This window comes from Pongo abelii, chromosome 13, assembly GCF_028885655.2.
Source record: "Pongo abelii isolate AG06213 chromosome 13, NHGRI_mPonAbe1-v2.0_pri, whole genome shotgun sequence".
Classification (NCBI taxonomy): Eukaryota; Metazoa; Chordata; class Mammalia; order Primates; family Hominidae; genus Pongo; species Pongo abelii.
This window is the reverse complement of record NC_071998.2, coordinates 38146815-38163235: the sequence shown is the minus strand read 5'-3', so window position 1 is coordinate 38163235 and position 16421 is coordinate 38146815. Positions and strand designations below refer to the sequence as shown.

General features: G+C 39.3%; 1 protein-coding gene across 1 annotated transcript in view; it reads right to left on the bottom strand.

Annotated features, from left to right (window-relative positions):
- The window catches only part of SLC24A2 (solute carrier family 24 member 2), a 533689-nt gene that overhangs the window by 505792 nt on the left and 11476 nt on the right, over positions 1 to 16421 (bottom strand). The window contains exon 2 of the mRNA XM_054521034.2: positions 6466 to 6605. The gene's annotated coding sequence lies outside the window, so the exon portion shown is untranslated. The remainder of the gene's footprint in view (positions 1 to 6465; positions 6606 to 16421) is intronic.

The following is a 16421-nucleotide window of genomic DNA, read 5'->3' as shown; positions in this document are numbered from 1 at the left end:
GTTGAGATCCTACTTGATGACATGGTTGGACTCAGGCAACACATTTTATTTGCCAATGAAACTATTTGGATAAACAGTTAATTTGCCTGTGTCCCTCACTGCAAAAGAGAAGCTCTTATTTCCTTCTCAGTTTGAATCAGGTTTGAATCTGAATTTTATCAATAGAAGATTCAGCATTAATTTTCTCTGGCTCTTTCCAATAGGCCCTCCTAGTTACTATGTCTTAGTTCATATCTGGCATCCTTATATTTTTGGGAAAAAAGCCAATACTATTAAGGATAAGCCATACAATAATAAAAATTATATTAATAATAATGCATCTCTCACTATTTAGCACTTACTCTGTGCCAGAAGCTATGGCAAGTGATTTACATTCATTGTCTCAATTGGTCTTCACAATGAAACAACAAAATCTGTAATTATCATTTTCTCCATTTTAGAGATGGGAGATTGAGATTTAGAGATGGCAGGGCTAGGATTCAAACCCTGGCAGATGAACTCTGAGTGTGCCCCTCTTCAGAAATGGGTCTTCCATCCAGACCCATTCAGGGGTTAACTCAGCCTGAACTCACCCACACATACGCTGTTTTGAGCTCAACTTCCTTCTGGCAGCAGTACTTCCTGAAGCCTGTCAATGATTCACTTCCGGGTCACCTCTACCCTCTGTGAGCCTTGAGAGACATTTTAAATGCCAGAGCCACATTCATTCATTGTAGCTCCAGCATTTCTTTTCCTAGGGACATGCTATTTTCATTAGGATTAAAACAGCCCTCAGCAATAAATATTAAAAACCTACCCAGTGAAAAGAGCAGCTTCCTCAGAAGCTTATGAGGATTAGAATTTTTAAGCAGGCCCCGCTTCCTATGACCACCCCTCTTCTCCATCCCTTTGTGTGCTCCCACATGGGTGTGCTTTCAGCATCAATCAGATTTGCTGTTTTGCTCAAATCCGTTCATACTAATTGTCTGCCCATATTGCTGTGTGCTCTGGACAGAATGGTCTGGGAGAAATAGAAACTCACTCCTTCTCCCACCCCTGGGGGGATTCAGATTTTGTGTGCTTGATCTTTGTTGGTGGCAAGATAAAAATGCTTGCTATACATAGCAGCTTTCCTCCTTCATGTTCAACGGCAGCCCTGATGATGGGGGACCTCAGCCATCCTAATTGTTCTAAAGCCACCCACAGAAGAATCAGACCAGCAGAAGCCAGAAATAAGCTAGCTGGGGCTGCAAGTCTCTTTGTGTGTGGTGATATAGCAGAGAGACTTGGGAAAGTCAATTATTTTCAGTATGAGTTTTGGTTCCACTGCTTCATGGTGTAAGATAGGGATCCCCAATTTGTTCATCTGTAAAATGAAGATGCTAATGCGTACCCACTGGGGCTGTTGGGAGAATTAAAGACCTATATAAAGTGTTTAGTGCAAGACTTGGAGCAGGGAGACACTGCTTTGCCTGTCACTCCCTCACCTCTCTGGCTAGAAGCCTGAGTAGTAAGTGAGGCATTTATTATCCATGTTCATAAACATCCCCGAAGACTTGTGGTTCCTGTATTGAAAACCACATTGAGTGTTCCCAGTTAATTGGGTGTCTTTGGGCCTAAGCTTCTCTACACAAATATATGAGCTTGGGATTTTAAAAAAGTATACAGTAATTATATTCTTGGACAAATGGTACATTTTCTAGAAAAGCACAGAGAATTCTTTCAGCACTCAGGGCTAGGTAGGAATTGCTTGATGTATGGGTAGCAACTCATAGTAACTAATGATTTACAATAAATACTTCAACAAAGAAAAGTCTGAGTAAACTCTATATTTCATCCTCATGGCAATGAGCAACAAAAGTTTTGCATTTTAAATCAACTGATGGTTGTACCCCAGAAGGATGTGGTCTAAATAGATTTGTGTGACAGGGTAATTACTCATCACGGAAAGGATCCCAGCTGTCATCATGGTTTCTCACTAAGCAGTCAGTGAGTGAGCAGTTATGGAATTACAGGGCTGACCTCCTGTGTACTGCCTTACAGTCATCCTGAGCCAGAGTCACAGAGTTTCATCATGGGGACCCAGGAGGCACAAAGCGGTCAACACCCATGGCTGAGAATCAAAGTCTAGAAGGGGCCTGTTTTCAACCTCTTCATCCTGGTCACTGGTGGCAATTTTGCCAAGTGACTAAAGAGCTAGACTAGGAGTTCCCCAGTTCAGGGTCTTAATGGCCTGAATGTTCAAGACAGTGTGGAGAGGTTCAGAGACTGCATTCTTTGGGGTTACACAGACCTGTGCTGGAGTCTCAGCCCTGCTGCTCACTTTGTGATTGATCTGGAACTAAAAAGCCACATTTCTCTGATTTACTATTTTTCTAGCTGTAAAATGGAGGTAATAATTCCTGCTTTAAAAGATTTTAAACTAGTATGTATGAAAATGGTTGGCACTTAATGAACATTATTATTTCACCTTTTGAAGTACTAGTAGGTGCCAGGAACTGTGCCAAGCATGTTACATGGACTTTGCTCACAACAGCTCCCTATTTTATGGATAAGGAATTGGAGGAATCTTGCCCAAGGAGCTAGTATGCAGCTAGTTAGTAGCAGAGACAAAATTTGACCTAGGCAGGTTGGATCCAGACTGCCCTATAATCATCAGAGGGTGAAAACACACCTTCAACTGGAGTTTTAGAGACTTTTGTGCCAGTTTTCGATAAACATTGTATAGGTATAAACTGTATCTTCAAAGAGTTTATCCAGTCTCATTGGAGGACAAGGGAGAAACATCAGAACACAAACAGCCCTGAGAATAGACCACCTGGCAACAAACAGTAACTGCTGAGGGAGCTCAGTGAAGATCAGGAACTCAGGACACACGGATCCCTTCTCCTGTAGTCTCCATATCTGCCACATTTTTTTGCACTGGAGTTTCTTATGTGTCAGTGTTATATAATTTTAAGGCTCTGATTTTGGACTAAAGAATGGACCCCAGCTTTGGCTTAAGCATAAAGACAGGAAATATACATGCCCTAGAGACTAAGTTAACAGTAAAATGTGAGACTCTTCCTCCTCTATACACAGAGAAAACTTTCATGGGAAAAACAGGATCACTGTTGAGACAGGTAAGTTATGTATGAGAGGGTGTGGAGGACGGAAGGAGGCAGGAAGCATAACTGGGAATTATTGCTTTTTAAGCTTAGAAGGGTCATCTGACCCTAATGGATAGTAAGATGAATATTATCTTGGTATCCAAGAGCAAAGATCATGTTTTGAGGCCCTTTCTCACCCCATCCATTGCTCTAATGGGCCCACCCTCACTTTAAAATAAACAATCAAATGCAAAGGTGGCAGTTGCATTTTGTGGGCCACAAAGGAGAAAGTCAAAGGCTGGAGGATTAGCACTTCGTTTCTGATGGCAGAGCCTGCATTATCCCTGGTGCGCCAGACATCTTGTCCTCTTAGATCCCAGCAATGAGTGGGCTAAGGATAGGAGGGAGTGTGCATCCACCTTCCCGCAAAGCTGCAGGTTTACCTGCGGAGAGTGCTCTGCATGCCTCACAACGCACCCTCTCACCCTCCTGGCACTCTATTTTGGCTCAGATCTGCATGGAGAGAAGGGAACTGTCCTGCAGAAGAAATCTGGAAGGGGGTTAAGCCTAGCAGGAAGGGGAAGAAGCCAAGGCAACCAAATTAATTTTCCTTGGCTGCTTAAATCATTCTCGCCCAATCTGCTGAGCTGAGAATAAGCATAACTGTCCCCAAGGTGTCAAGGCCCTGCCTTTTTTGGGTAAATCACATGGGAATCCAAAATAGAACCACTGTGAAAAAAGGCATCTCAGTCCACCCTCCACTGGCAATGGCTGAGTTTGGTGGATATTCATCTCTATTCCATGTCATCCGCCAACTTTGAGGCCTGCTTGCCACATCACCAAAGAGGTTGCAAAGCATCTTCCTACCGAGTCTTTAAGATTTGTTACATGGATTTGGGCCTTATACAGACATGTCTTTTATTTATGATGCCTCTGGTTAAAGGTTGCCTCTCCCAAAGAAAAAAAGCGTCACAAAGCAACACCTACTTTGATCCAGCACTAAATTATTTAGTAGAGTGGTATCTCCCAAAATGTGTTTCTTGAAACATCGGTTCTGTGATATATTCCCAGAAAAATGTACTTCACGGAAAATATGTAAGTCCACATAAGAATACTAAAGGTAAGAATACTGTTTATATGAGTTTAATACAGCATTTCTAAAATTTATTTGTTGATAGAATTCTTTTGATTTTCAAAAGTTTGAGACAGTCCTCAGCCCTGCTTTAGTGGAACATACTTAGGTAAATGCTGATGAATCCACAAGGATTGTTTTAGTACCCCACCTCTGGCACAGAGACAAGCATTCTGCTTTTCACCACAAGATTTCAACATTGGAAGAGTAATAGTAATACCAATAGCACTACCATTTCACCCCAACTCTGTCTACACAGGCTGTTGAGCCAGCACTGATGCACCAGTAGTTGAAAGGTGTCTCTGAGCAATGTTCAAAAGGCTGCCATGTTAGAAAAATGATTAGCATTTTATTCTACCAAAAGGCTTACTGCAAGGTACAAACTTTTTTTTTTTTTTCAGTAACAATTATTAGTTTGGTACCCTTTTGAAAAGATAATAGCATAACACCAGGAAAATCTACTCAGGGTATAATCAGGCATAAGCACAAAAGGAGTGTCACTGCACTTACTGTTAAAACAAACTCAGGTACCCTTATTAGACCCATTTTGTAGATGAGTAAACTGAAGGTAACATACCTCAATGTCCCACTGCTGGTACACCGCAGACTTAGGACTTGAACTCAGGCAGTAAGAGTTGAGAGCTCACTCTCTTAACCACAGATGGGACAGGTAAATGATGGAAACTCCAGACTGGTGCACTCACAGTGACTGTCACCAAGGAGGTCACAGAAGTTTCTGGTTTGTCTTCTTCCATATATAGAACAGCCAAACACTTCTGGAATTTTCCTCCCTCCTTGCCCACTGCCCGTGTCTGGTGGTTTCAGGAGGGGACAACAGCAGGGCTGGCTGTATTCCACATAACAGGGTTTTTCTTAGCTGTAGCCTCCACACACATCCTCCACCTACCTGTAGGGCTGACTCTATGGATGGACAACCAAGACATTCACAAAGGGCCCTGTGTTTAGATGGCTCTGTGCTTGGTTTGATGGTCTGTTGTCAGCATCCTGAAATTCTTAATAACTTTTGAAAAGGGGACCTGTACTAGGCCCCATAAATGATAAATCTGGTTCTACCTGCCTATTTGGCATTCATTTTGTTTGTTGAATTAGATATTGTGGTAAGAGAAGGATTTTGTGTAGCAAATCTATGTGAGAGGATTCCCCCAAAATGTATAAAGAATGCTCACTGCAGATAATATATGACAGCTAACCAAACACTTGAACACATAACACACTTATCATAGAAAACTATGCCCGTGACCACGGGCAAAATGATGCTTGTAAGACTCTAATCCAGCAATTAGCCACATATCCACACATCCACAGGTCAGCCAAAATCCATGCTTGTTTTCTCTGTCGATATGGTGAGCATGCTATTGTCAGAGAGAAATGCACCACTGTAGGATAAACTACTTTGTTTTATGAGATTTGATTTAGAAATTCCAAGCTATCAAAATGTTCCTACATTTTGGTACAGTAGTCCTACTTTGGGGAATTTAGACTCAGGAAATCCTTTTTTTAAAAGTATGAACCCTCATATTCCTTGAGGTATTAGTAAGAAGACAAGAGAAAACTCCCCAAATGTTCAAAAATGGGGTATGGTTAAATAAATTATAGATTCCACCTGATAGAATGAATGTCAGGGGTTGGCATTTAAAGGGCCAGGCAGTAAATACTTTATGCTTGTGGGTCATAGGGTTTCTGTCACAACTACTAGCTCTGCTGTTGTAGCATGAAAGCAGCCATGGGCAATACAAAAATGAATGGATGTAGCTGTATTCCAATAAAACTTTATTTATAAAAACAGGTAGTGGACCAGATTTGACTGGCAAGAAGTAGCTTGCCAATGCCTAGTACTATCATTTAAATGATGATTATGAAGACTGCCTGAATGTGGGATGTTTAATGAAAAAAAAAAAAACAGGATAAAAACTTGCATGACCATAATGATTACAACTGCGTATATGTATACGTCCGTGTGTATAGAAAAATCTGGGGAAAAAACCTTACATACATGTAATTAGTTGGGCTAGAGTGCTAGGATTCTGGGTAATTTTCTTTTCTTTGCCCTGAGAGAGATTTTCTCATCCTTGATATTCTTTCACATACAGAATACTGACTATGTATAAAATAGATATAGACACAGACCCCTTCTAATGAGTACCAGCTAACAAGCGCCTAATAGATGATAAGGGAGCATGGGCTGCACTCATGCAATCGCCATTTGCTTCATAACGTTTGCTTCCCAAATACTTAGCCCCCTACCTTTGGAGGTTTCCTTCCATTGGCCTAACACCAGACATGGGCAGGACATTTTTGTCGACAGGTGTTCAGCTGGGCCTATGACCACTCTGTTGGTCAGGCTTTTCCAGGGAAGCTGGGCATACAACTGAGCAGCTGAGCACCTGCAGTGGGAAGAGTGGGGAAAGAGAAGCGACATTGTGACATTCCTTAAGAGGAAAAAGTATAGTCCTAACTCTATCTTATCATGAATCCATCCAGTTAATAACAGAATATAGGCTGCCATAAATTTGTGTATGAGACTACCTGCCTAAAAGACTCTCATTTTGTTTTATTGAACTATGGGATGATCTCCATTAGTGGATTTCACCATATACAGATGTAGTAAAAGTCATTAGTATATTTAAATTTGTTGAGCTGGAGTTTTATAAGGGATTTTTTCCTTGAGGAAACTGATTTGGTTTTGTATATGTGTTCATGGCAATATGATATATCTTGTCTCATTAAATTCAAAGAATGAAGGATTATAACAAAACAAAGTAGGCACTGCTTTTATGAAGCATCCCCAACAATGTGCTGTGAAGATGATGAGGTTTTTTTTTTCTTCCTTTAGGATTTCATAATTGAACCTGAGTTGATGTAAAGAGGAGATTCCTGAATGAGGAAAACTTGAAAACAATATCACTTTTTTTGAAAAAAAAGAAGCATCTTTTTTCTTTATCCTTGAAGTATCTGATACTAAATAAGAGATTTTCTCTTTATTGCTCCAGACTGTTGGTTATCACAATGAAATAATTTCCTAAACCATACCTTTGTTACTTATTGTCAGCGAAATAGTTATGCTATGTCCAAATATGGGCATTAAAACTTTACATCAAATCCACAGAAAGGAGGGTGTCTAGAGAAAAGTGTCTTTAATTGTAATCTACATGCACCTGATAATCACCTCAAAAATTAATTAATAATTACCGTTCACTTTATCCATAATTAATCACAAAGTCAAGCAAATTGGAAAGCCCTCTTTCATTTAAACAAATTGTTGGACTTGGGAAATTATCCCATAGCAAGAACTGGGGCAAAGATGATTAACTTCCTGGCAATCCTAAAAGTGTTTAAGGAATCAAAATAATTAAAAAAACAAATTTTGAGGGCTTACTCTGTGTCTAATATTGTGCTGAGGACTTTACATATGTTAGCTTGTTTAATCTTCACGGTGGCCTAAGGAAGAGACACTGATATTGTACCCATTTTACAGATGAGGAACTACACAATAAGATTAAGTATCTTGCTTAAGATCACAAAGTTACTATATTGCTGAGCAAAGACTTCAACTCAAGTTTCTAAGACTCTAAAATTTCATTTTTTACCTAGTTCATTATACTGCCAAACCAAAGGGAAGGTTCTAAAGGATGAGGTGGGGTGGGGCGGGAGAGGGTATTTCTTAAGTGTATCAAGGGAGGATTCTCCCAGGAAGTTCTATTAGATGTAAATGGAGAAAAATAATTTTACATTGTTTGCAGAATGTGAAATTATGCTGAAACCAAAGGCCAGTGATTTAACCAGGTGCTAAAGAGAGCGTGGAAATGGGAAAATCATGAATAGTCAAAAATAATCAAGAACTCCAAGATCCCACTCCCTACTCCATTAAAAAAAAAAAAGACAGAAAAGAAACAAGTTTATTTGTCATTTGAAAATAACCCAAAGTGAGGGTAGGGCATAGGGTCAGCTGATAGCCAGCATTTCAATACCTCCTTTTAGGAAATTTGTATATATATTCTGTCATACCACATACATGTGCTTATGTATACACAAACATAGTCACATATTAAAATACCCAATTTATCTGGCTTAATAAGAAACTACATGATATACATAGTAGAATACAATATATACACATAGTATGTTAATTAATCAAGAATATATTTTATATATACCTACTTTTCATATTTACATATTAATATGTAACTAAATTTAAAAATTAAGCAAATAAAAATATATTCTAAATTTATCTACTTTCCATATTTCCATATTCATGTTATTAATTTAACATGCAATTAAATGTATATTAATTGCTCAGAGTATTCATCAGAAACATGAAGGGTAGTGGGTGAGGGGAGGGGGGATGGTTAATGGGTACAAAATATAACTAGATAGAATGAATAAGATCTAGTATTTGATAGCACAACAAGATGACTACAGTCGACAATAATTTATTGTACATTTTTAAATAACTAAGAATATAATTGGATTTTTGTAACACAAAAAAGGATAAATGCTTGAGGGGATGAATAGCCATTTACCTGGCTGTGATTATTAAGCATTGCATGCCTGTATCAAAATATCTCATATACCCCATCAATATATATAACTACTATGTACCCACAAAAATAAAAAATAAAAATAAAAATATTCTGTTCAAAATTCATGCCTTTAGACCTCATCAAGGCCTAGGGAATTCTCTGTCTCTCTATTACATGACACCAGACTAGCATGCTCTTTGAAATCTAAAGTCTGAAATTTTAGGGGCAGTCTATATAGTATCAAGAAAAATCGTGTATGCCTTGGTACTACAAAGATCTGGAATTGACTCCCAACTGTGTGTTCCTGTGTAAAGTTGCTTAAGTTTTGCAAGCCTAACTTTTTTTGTTTATAAAATGGGTATACAGTGCTTGCCTTCCTAAAAGCATTACTGTGAGGATAAAAGAAAATACATATCAAGGACCTATAACAAAAGTGAGTGCTCAGTAAGTAGAAATTATTTTTACTACATCACTGTTTGTGTCAACATCCTTGCTTTCTACTGTTGGTGTTCTTTTCTGTAGTAAAATCCCAACACTTAATTAGCTGACTGTATCATGCTAAGGACTGGTAAATCAGATGACAGCTGATAAAGTTTACTAGAATTATGCCCACAGTAAGAATAAATGGGCTCTGAGCAAATAAAAAACAGTTTTCACAAGATCAATTTTGACTGTTGAAAATTAGACTCCCTGCTGCAGTGCTCTGTTCTAGAATCTTGAAAAGAGAAGTAATAGGTTTCATCTTGTGTGCCAACAGTGATCTCTTGGAAGTGGCTGCCAGTAATGCTGGGTTGAAAAGGATTCTGTGCCTGAGTTCTACTTTAGTGTGAAAAGGTGCATTGATTAACTGGTAATGTCTGCCTTGGCAAGGGAAGGGGGTGGGGTAGTTTGTGTGACATATGTGCCCCATATTTTCTAAGTCTAATCTAGGTTCTCAGGCTCTCCAAATCAGCTACCTTTATATAAATGGTATATACACGTGTGAATATATATGTATATAAATTCATATACATAAATCCATATATGTGTTTATAAATCCATTTATGAGTATATAAAGTAACTACTTTATCGAAAAATCTGAATGCAATGGGGATTTCAACATGAAACTATTTTATGTTTCACTAATCACTCTTCTCAACAGTTACATCAGAAGTCCCTTCGGGCATATTCCTTTAGTTTCTGTTAAATTTAGTTATTTAAAATAGAATTAGTTCAGCACAGTTTTAAAGTCTAATCCCAAAACTATTATAAATCTCCTGTCCTCTTCTGCAGCACAAGCTTGATGTGTATTTTAAGAGACTTGCACAGGTGAAGACAAGTGGGCTTCTCTTTTAATTCTTCTTCCTCTTCTCTCTTTTTTTTTTTTTTTTTTTTTTGACAGAGCCTCACTCTGTTGCCCAGGCTGGAGTGAAGTGGCATGATCTCGGTTCACTGCAATACCTACCTCCTGGGTTCAAGCGATTCTCCTGCCTCAGTCCCCCAAGTAGCTGGGACTACAGGTGCGCACCACCATGCCCAGGTAATTTTTCTATTTTTAATAGAGACGGGGTTTCGCCACATTGGCCAGGCTGGTCTTGAACTCCTGACCTCAAGTGATCCACCCACCTCAGCCTCCCAAACTGCTGAGATTACAGGCTTGAGCCACTGTGCCTGGCCCCTCTTCCCTCTCTTAAGTCTGACTCTGGGCTATGTCCTCTCCCCACCCCTATCCACTTGTGAGTCTCTGTATCCTTTGGGAAGAGGAGCTGGGAAGGGGAACAAGGGAGAGGATGAGGTGTCTCGCTGGCTGACTCCAGAGGTGTCTTTGGACTCATTCTGTCTTAGCCTGGCTCTGTCTGCCACTGATAACTTCTGTACATGGGTATTCTCTCTTGGTTTTAGAGGATGGTGGTGAACTTCACTCTACTTCTTCATTGCTGAAGGATAATTGTATCTACATTTGTCTCCTACCACAGTTCCCCACTTCCAACCCCCTTTCCAGATGAGGCAACTCTCACTAGATAGCCACCTTGGCAGCTCCATGACTTCTGCTTCCTGTACTGGTGCCCTGGAGAAATCCTCTTATATCCCCTAAAAGGTAGAGTGTGCTCCCATCTTCTTCCCAGGAATACAACATCATTGTAGTCCAGCCTGCTATCTTCAGAGACTCTAGGAAAGAGGCAGGCTCTATACTCTATGTTCACTCATGCCCCAAATTCCAGAGGTTGCATTGAGTTCTCCCACTTACTTCACTTCCATCCTCTGCTCTACCCCACTGGCAGCACTCAGGGCCTTCAGTTTCCCAGTTCAGAAGAACATGCAGAGAGTGATGTTGGCAAGATGGGAAGAATAGGAGTTCTCTGGCTTCACTCTCCCCCACAGAAATCCAACTGGCAACTGTCCACAGGCAAGAATACCATCCTGAATATCCAAGAACTCAGGAGTGAGGCTGAGACACCCCCTTAGACTGCAGAACTGAAAAAAAGCTATGATTGAATGGTAAGAGAAATGGTTCTCATTGAGCATACTCCTCCTTCCTCAAGCTAGCATAGTGTCATGCACAAAGAATTCCGGACTCATGGTTTCCATAGTGGGAAAAGTGAGTTGGAGGTGGACATTCAGCCTCCCCACCATTCTGGGACCCTGTGAAAGAGGCTCACTCCAGTCTCATCCTATGGGAAACACTGAAAGTAACAGCAGGGCTATACCACCTGGGGTCAGTTAGAAATAAAGAATGGTGGTGTTTAGCTACTCTGGAGGCTGAGGCATGAGAATCACTTGAATCCAGAAGGCAGAGGTTTTAGTGAGCTGAGATTGTGCTGCTGCATTCCAGCCTGGGTGACAGAGTGAACTCTGTCTCAAAAAAAAAAAAAAAAAGCGGGTGGGGGTTAGAGTTCACAGCAACCATCACACAAATCTTGGTAGTTGCTCTGAACTTTGCCCAATGGAGCAATGGAGGTGCCACATCAGAGAAACTACCCAATAGCATCACACTACAGAAAACATGGTCCACAGGTCCTTTAGCATTGAATCCCTAGCCAGCTTCTCCATATAGCCCAAGTGTTCTCCCTAAGTCTTCCCTAGGTCGAGAGGCAACTGAAGGTCAGTAATTACCTGAGGAAGGAACATCTGTCCCTGTCCAATGCTAGTAGTGGAGAGGTAACCCAACTAAGCCCTGGTTCTCACATTAAGCCTTTCCCAAGTCAGGAGGCAACCGCAGGTCAGCAATTACCTGGGGAGGGAGCATCTGGCCCTGCCCAACTCCAGCTGCAGCATGGTTACTCAACCAAACCTCTGTGTTCTGGTTAAGCTTCCTCTAGGCCAGCAGGCAAGCGCATATCCACACATATCTGTGGAGCAGAGCTTGTGGCCCTGCCCATCTTGTGTGGCCAAACAATAAGCCCAGAGACCTCACTCAGCCCTGGAGTCCATTGCATGGCCATGCTGAACCACAAATTCCAAACAATAGTACTGTCTAGCCAGGGAAGACAACCTGCAACCCTGCCTAATCAGATATAATTTCAGTGCCCAGCCAGCAGCGCTCCACCTGATTTCAGAGTCCAGCCAGTGGTCTCGCTGAATCACAGAGCACAATCAGCAATACCATTCTCCCTCAGAACACAAGAAGCAACCCAGCCCAACTTGAGAAACTGACGGCAAAGTCTGCATGCTCAGCGTTGCCACCAGCCAACTCATCCACAATCCCAGGCTAGACTAAATAATAAAGGTGTATCACCACCAAAGAACACCTGCAAAAGCCAGAAGAGGTGGCCTTCTCCTCAAATAAGCAAGCATCAGTGTAAGAACACAAATAATACGAAAAATTAGGGAATTATTACACCACCAAAAGAAACTAATAAAGCTCTGCTAATGGACCCAGAAGAAATGAAGATCTATAAAATGGCTGACATATAATTCAGAATAATACTCTTGAAGAAGTTCAGGGAACCATAAAAAAATGTGGATACAAAGTTAAGTAAAATTTGGAAAACAATTCATGAACAAAATGAGAAGTTAGGTAATACATCAATAAAAAAAGAAATTATAGAGATAAATACAATAACTGAACTGAAAAATTCAACAGACATTTTCTTTATTATACTTTAAGTTCTAGGGTACATGTGCACAACGTGCAGGTTTGTTACATATGCATACATGTGCCATGTTGGTGTGCTGCACCCATTAACTTGTCATTTACATTAGGTATATCTCCTAATGCTATCCCTCCCCTCTCCCCCCACCCCACAACAGGCCCCGGTGTGTGATGTTCCCCTTCCTGTGCCTAAGTGTTCTCATTGTTCAATTCCCACCTATGAATGAGAACATGTGGTGTTTGGTTTTTTGTCCTTGCAATAGTTTGCTGAGAATGATGGTTTCCAGCTTCATCCATGTCCCTATAAAGACATGAACTCATCATTTTTTTATGGCTGCATAGTATTCCATGGTGTATATGTGCCACATTTTCTTAATCCAGTCTATCATTGATGGACATTTGGGTTGGTTCCAGGTCTTTGCTATTGTGAATAGTGCCTCAATAAACATACGTGTGCATGTGTCTTTATAGCAGCATGATTTATAATCCTTTGGGTATATACCCAGTAATGGGATGGCTGGGTCATATGGTATTTCTAGTTCTAGATCCTTGAGGAATCACCACACTGTCTTCCACAATGGTTGGACTAGTTTACAGTCTCACCAACAGTGTAAAAGTGTTCCTATTTCTCCACATCCTCTCTAGCACCTGCTGTTTCCTGATTTTTTAATGATCGCCATTCTAACTGGTGTGAGATGGTATCTCACTGTGGTTTTGATTTGCATTTCTCTGATGGCCAGTGATGATGAGCATTTTTTCATGTGTCTGTTGGCTGCATAAATGTCTTCTTTTGAGAAGTGTCTCAACAGACATTTTCAACAGCAGACTTTATCTAGGAGAAGAAAAGATGAGGGTATTTGAAGACAGGACACTTGAAATTATCCCTTAGAAAGAGAAAGATAAAGAAGAATAAAACAGAACAAGTAAGGCCTACAGGAATTATGGGACACCATCAAGCAAACTAACATTTGTGTAATAGGAATTCCTGAAGGGGAGAGAAAAGAGCCTAGAAAGCATATTTAAGGAAATAATGGCTGAAAATTTCCCAATTTGGGGAAAGATAATAACATTTAGGTACAGGAAGCTCAGAGGTCACCAATCAAATTTAACCTAAAAAGAAGTTTACCAAGACACATCATAAACAAATTATTGAAAAATCAAGGAAAAGGAATATCAAAAACAGCAAGAGAATTTAAGAACACATCAAAAGAATTATTTACTATGATCAAGAGGGATTTATCCCTGGAATTCAAAGATGGCTCAACATATGCAAACCAGCAAATGTGATATACCATATTAACAAAATGAAGGATAAAAATCATATGATCATCTCAAAAGATGCATAAAAACTGACAAAATTCAACACTTTCTCATGATAAAAACTTTTAACGATTACTTATAGAGGGAATTTACTCAACATAAACAATAAAAGCCATATGTGACAAACCCATGGCTAACATCATTCTCAGTGGTGAAAAGTTGAAAGGTTTTCCTCTAAGATTAGGGACAAGGCAGAGATAGCCACTGTGTTAGTCCATTTTCATGCTGCTGATAAAGACATACCCAAGACTGGGCAATTTACAAAAGAAAGAGGTTTATTGAACTTACAGTTCCAAGTGGCTGGGGAGGCCTCACAATCATGGCAGAAGGTGAAAGACATATCTCACATGGCAGCAGACAAGAGACAAGAGCTTGTGCAGGGAAACTCCCCTTTTTAAACCATCAGATCTCGTGAGTCTTATTCACTATCATAAGAACAGCACAGGAAAGACCTGCCCCTAGGATTCAATTACCTCCCACTGGGTCCCTCCAGCAACATGTGGGAATTCAAAATGAAATGTGGGTGGGGACACAGTCAAACCATATCTCCCACTCTCACCACTTCTTTTCAACATAGTACAGAAAGTCCTAGCCAGAGGAATTAAACAATAGAAACAATAAAAGGCATCATCATAGAAAAGAAAGAAGTGAAATTGTCTCTATTGGATGATGACATGATCTTATATATAAAAGACCCAAAGATCTCCCCATAAAACTATTGGAACTGGTAAACAAATTCAGTAAAGTTGTAGGATACAAAATCAATAGCATTTCTACATACTAATAATGAACTACCCAAAAAGGAAAGAAACAATAAATAATACATTTATTCTTTATACTTTATTTCCATTTACAATAGCAACAAAAAATTACTTAGGTGTAAATTTAACTAAAGTGGTAAAAGACTTGTATATTGAAAACTATAATCACTGATGACAGAACTTGAAAAAAAAACCACAAATAAATGGATAGATACCCCATACTCATGGATTAGAAAAATTATTATTGTGAATATGTTCATACTATCCAAAGTGGTCTATAAGGTTAATATAATCTCCATTAAAATTCCAATGCCATTTTTCACAGAAATGGAAAAAACAATTCTAAATCCATTTGAAACCACAAAAGACTCTGAATAGCCAAAACAGTCTTAAGCAAAAAAACAAAGCTGGAGGCATTACACTTTCAGATTTCAAAACATATTATAATGTGATTGTAATGAAGCCTGCATGGTAGTGGCATAAAAGTAGGCACATCTGCCAATGAAACAGGACTTAAGAAAAAAAATCAGATAAAAACCCAGGCAATTATAGTCAACTACTTTTTGACAAAAAGTTTCCAAGGACACACAATGGAGAAATGATGGTCTCTTCAATAAATAGTGTTGGAAAAACCAAATACATACATTCATCAGAGTAAAATTAGAGCCTTATAGCCTACACTATACACAAAAATCAACTTAAGATAGATTAAAAACTTAAATATAAGACCTGAAGCTACGAAACTACTAGAAGAAAACATAAGGGAAATGCTTCATGTCATTGGTCTGGGCAGTGATATTTTGATAAGACTTCAAAAGCACAGGCAACAAAGCAGAAATTGACAAATGAGATGGCATCAAACTAAAAAGCTTTTGCACAGTAAAGGAAACAATTAACAAGATGAACAAACAACTCACAGAACGGAAGAAAATAGTTGAATACCATAAGAAAACAGTTGAATACCATGTGTCTGACAAAAGGTTAATATCCAAAATATATAAGGAAATCAAACAACTGTGTAGTAAGAAAATAATCTGATTGAAAAATGGGCAAAGGAGCGGAATAGAAAATTTTCAAAAGAAAACATTCAAATGGCCAATAGGTAGATGAAAAAACCAGCATGGCACATGTATACATATGTAACTAACCTGCACATTGTGCACATGTACCCTAAAACTTAAAGTATAATAATAATAATTAAAAAAACTTAAAAAAATCCACCTATTTGATGTTTCAATAAATGTTTAAATGTAAATCAAGAAAAAAAAAAGAAAAAATTCTCAGCATCACTAATCATAAGGGAATTGCAAATTAAAACCACAAGGAAATATCACCTCACATCTGTTCAAATGGTGTTTATCAAAAAGATAAAAGATGGCTGGGCACAGTGGTTCATGCCTGTTATCCTGGCACTTTGGGAGGCAGAGGTGGGAGAATCACTTGAGCTCAGGAGTTGAGACCAGCCTCAGTAACAAAGTGAGACTCTGTCTCTATAAAAAATTTAAAAATTAGAAGGGTATGGGGGTA